This window comes from Pygocentrus nattereri, chromosome 12 (genome assembly GCF_015220715.1).
Source record: "Pygocentrus nattereri isolate fPygNat1 chromosome 12, fPygNat1.pri, whole genome shotgun sequence".
Lineage (NCBI taxonomy): Eukaryota > Metazoa > Chordata > Actinopteri > Characiformes > Serrasalmidae > Pygocentrus > Pygocentrus nattereri.
The window spans coordinates 36,393,977-36,398,075 of NC_051222.1; the positions used below are offsets into that span (position 1 = coordinate 36,393,977).

The following is a 4,099-nucleotide window of genomic DNA, read 5'->3' on the forward strand; positions in this document are numbered from 1 at the left end:
ATTTGCACATCATTCTGGTTTTATTTACATTTGTTTACATTTTTTACGCAGTGTCCCAACTTCTTTGGAATTGGGGTTATAGATCATTCTGAATGGAATGTACCAGTTATCTTTGTTTACTTGAGGAGGAAAAAGAGCTTTCAGAGCAGCGCCTTCAGCTTCAGCCATCAGAATTTGCACTACCTGCTCACGGAAAGTTTGCCAGAAACGTGTGAATGGAGTTTAAACTTTTGAGTTACTAGCTTGGTAGGTTGGTAGGTCTTGGAGACTCTTCTAAGAGAGCAGAACTTCGTAATGCGTTTAACCAATAGTGAATTGTAATGGTCAGTGTGATCTTGGGTACAAGGGCATTGACCTGAGTGCGGCTGGAAATACAAACGGAAACCCCAAAAATCAGCGATTGAATTTGATGGACATTTGATAAACATGAAGAACATTTACTCTTTTAGTCAAATGAACAGCCTGTGCAGTCGTCTCACAGATAAAACACAACACTGTGAAAAATAAGCCTGCTGAAGATTTCTATGCCAGCATTTGACTAATGGCTAACAAAGTAACTCCTTGTGCAGTACCCGCTAGTGACCACTGCTCTGGCATAATGGATATTGATTTGGATATTTTTAATTCATATCATCATATAAAATATTTTTTTCTACCACAACTCTGTAAAGTTAACTAGAACGATGCTGCCTCTGGGAGCTCCTGCTGTAAAAACAACTCTCTGCACAGCAACGTTCTTGATATAAATCAAATTTGTACACCTGTCTCAATAAAATAATGCAATTAAACACAATGACTGCCAGCACAAACTACAAATCTGCTTTAAAATGGATATTATAGCCACAGGAGTGTAATATATGGAGATTTGCCTACAATTTCTCAAATAAACCAAGAATCAGACGTTCATGTTGTCAGTAACAGGTACACTATGCATTGACCTGCAGTCAAAAGTCATGATCACTGAAAAGAAGTGGAGGAGGGGAAAGACCTCTGACATCACACATCATGGCAGATGCTGAGAAATTTTCAGAAAGCAGGTCGAGATCTCACCCTGTCCATTGGATGACCTGATGATGTTTACTCTATCAGCTGGGTGACACTGTTCTGAGATCAGCACTGACAACAAGTGGTGGAGCTGGTTAAAGTCCTGCGGAGAGGTCAGTGCTCTCAATGGTAAACATTATGAAGAACTTTAGTATAAGAAATGGGAAATGAAAGGGGTTTGTGGTTTTACTGATAGATAATTCTGTTTTTGCAGCAGATTATGCTGATGTCTTGCTGCAGCAGATGTCACATGTACCCAGGCAGAGGAAGTTGGTATATTAAAAAAGTTTGAATAAAGTGCAACAGCTTGCAGCGTCATTAGTGTCAACCACATGCATTTGAACGGTTCATGTATCACCACAGCTTTCATTTCTCGTCAGTTGGGCGTTGGTGATGAGACTCTATACAGAGCGGTAAGGCTGATTCTTCAGATCTGAGTAGGTTTAGTAATACCAGACTAGACAATGTTTGGTCACTTATAACTAAGTATATAAGAACAAAATAGATTTAGACCATATATTTATTTATATATATATATATATATATATATATAACTCTCTATTAATTAATATTCTATACATTTTGTTTATTTAAATATTAACACTTTTCTCAACAAATAAACACAAACTACACAAATAAATAGACTTTGAAATTGTGTCGTGGGTGTCTAAGACTTTCTCACAGTACTGCATATAGATATTTACTACACATAAAAATAAAATAGACAGTATGGAAACAATCAGTAATAATATATAGGATGTCCAGATAATACAGTTACACTCAAGCATTGGAGTAAATATGTACAGTATCTATAGCTTCAAGACCTGGGCAGCAAATGTCAATATAAATGTAAACATTCCTATAAAATATTCATATTACAATAGTTAAAGTGCATCTGCACTGATTCCAATAGAAGGTGTTATTCAGAAGGAATATGCACGTACCAGCAGAGAGCAGGTCCACTCCTAATCATGGATGTAATTGTGACTGAGGTCCAGCTGTTTCAGGGAGGAGTTTGTTGATTGTGACGCAGAGAAGAGACTTTAACAGGAGTTTGTGGTGGTATTACAGCCAGCTAACCTGCAAAAAACAACAAACAGTTAAAACAGGGTCTGAGAAATCAAGTGTCACAATGAAACCTCCTCACTGAAACTTTTCAGGCAACTATGACATTTTCCAAGGTGTGTGAAAAGCTGTGGAGAAGGCGGTTAGTCTGACTCTGGATGAGAGTGACCAGGGTGTGAGGGGATCAGGCATTATTTCCCCCCGACCTTTTCCAGGGTGGAGAGCCTCATTTTAGATGCTGACTGGCTGGAAATGTCATGTTCTCTGTAGCTCTGAAGTTAACCCCAGCAGCAGATTTTCATCTGTGGATTTCACCAATATCCACTCCAGTTCATTTTCATTTGTGAGGATCGGCATCCTCACTGATCCGAATGTCTTTATCTGCAGTTTGTGAAGTAAGAGGAGGAGGGCGCGTTTTCTCTGTTCTGAGAAACTGAGAATCTTTAAGAAGAAGTTTGGATTTTAACAGATGAGTTTTATTTTTAATTATGACTGAGGGTCACATTACAAAGTGACAACATAGACATAATTTCAGAGTGAAAATACAACATATGGTCAAAATAAGAGAAAGGCTTTAAACTGTGAAATACACTCATCAGCCACTTTATTAGGTAAGATCAGTTGCTTGTTAACACAAATAGCTAGTCAGCCGATCACATGGCTGTAACTCTGGCTGTGCATTGAGGCATGTAGAGGTGGTCAAGACAACTTGCTGAAGTGCAGACCAAGCATCAGAAAGGGGATTTAAGGGACTTTGAACGTGGAGTGGTATTTCAGAAACTGCTGATTTACTGGGATTTTCACGCACAACCAACTCTAGGGTTCACAGAGAACGGTCCGAAAAAGAGGAAATATCCAGTGAGCGGTCAGTTGTGTGGACGAAAATGCCTTGTTGATGTGAGAGGTCAGAGGAGAATGGGCAGACTGGTTCCAGATGATAGAAAGGCAACAGGAACTCAAATAATCAACCAAAATCTCTGAGGAACGTTTCCAACACCTTGTTGAAAGTGTGCCATGAAGAATTAAAGCAGTTATGAAGGCCGAAGGGGGTCCAACCTTTTACTAGCACCTAATAAAGTGGTCAGTGAGTGTATAGTGAATCTGAAACACTTGAGCGCTGTCTCGTTTCCCGGCAGGCTTTCATTTGGAAAATGAACACAAATAGCATCTTCATTTCCCTCTGAAACCTGAAGTACAGTCGCACCTCAAAATATAGTCGGATTGACGCAACGGCCAATTGAAGAACAGGGTAACAAAGTATCAGAGAAACAGATGGACTGCTGTCTGTAACTGTAGAACTACAGAGTGCTCCTGTATTGTCAGTGCAGCAAGGAGGTGGCCAGGTCAGAGTATACCAATGCCATGTTTGAGAAACTGAGAAACATAAAAACTTCCCATGCCAGCCTTGCTGTGAAACCTTGCCAAGCTGTCTTTCCTGTAGAGCCTTGCAGCTCTGTGCCATAATCACAGCCTTTTGCCAAGGATTCAGGCAGTTATAGCTGTGCTGGAAGAGGATATCAACATCTCAACTCTACTGCTCAGAACTTCAGACGTGAGATAATTTTTATTCTTATTCTTCCCACTAAGCTGATGTGCCATGATGTGATTCGGAAATGTGATCAGAAAAACAAAAATCAGACTGTGATTTGGAAAATGCAACCATAGCACATTGAGTCATCAAGGAACCAATCACAAACCCATTGAAAGATTAGATTAGCTGATAGGAGATATTCGAGGATAGTCATTCATGTAGGGGCCAATGATGTCCGTCTGCGGCAGTCAGAGGTAACTAAGGCTAATATTAGAGAGGTGGTTAATCAGGCCCAGACGATGTCCAATGCCGTAATCTGCTCTGGTCCCATCCCAATGCGGCGCGGCGCTGAGGCCTACAGCAGGCTTACGGCGTTAAACCGCTGGATGTCCAAGTGGTGTTCCGAAAATCAAGTGGGCTTTATAGATAATTGGTTACGATTTGAGGGCAAGCCTGGTC

General features: G+C 40.4%; 1 long non-coding RNA gene across 4 annotated transcripts in view; it reads left to right on the forward strand.

The window, feature by feature from the left end:
- Positions 1-1,494, forward strand: part of LOC119264737 — a 6,919-nt gene extending 5,425 nt beyond the window's left edge. For 2 of the 4 annotated variants that reach the window (XR_005131172.1, XR_005131169.1), the window contains exon 4: positions 945-1,494. This is a non-coding gene — a long non-coding RNA (uncharacterized LOC119264737). Of the gene's footprint in view, positions 1-921 lie in introns of all 4 variants that reach the window. The other 2 variants (XR_005131171.1, XR_005131170.1) reach the window with 2 other exon arrangements.
- The last annotated feature ends 2,605 nt before the right edge of the window (positions 1,495-4,099 follow it).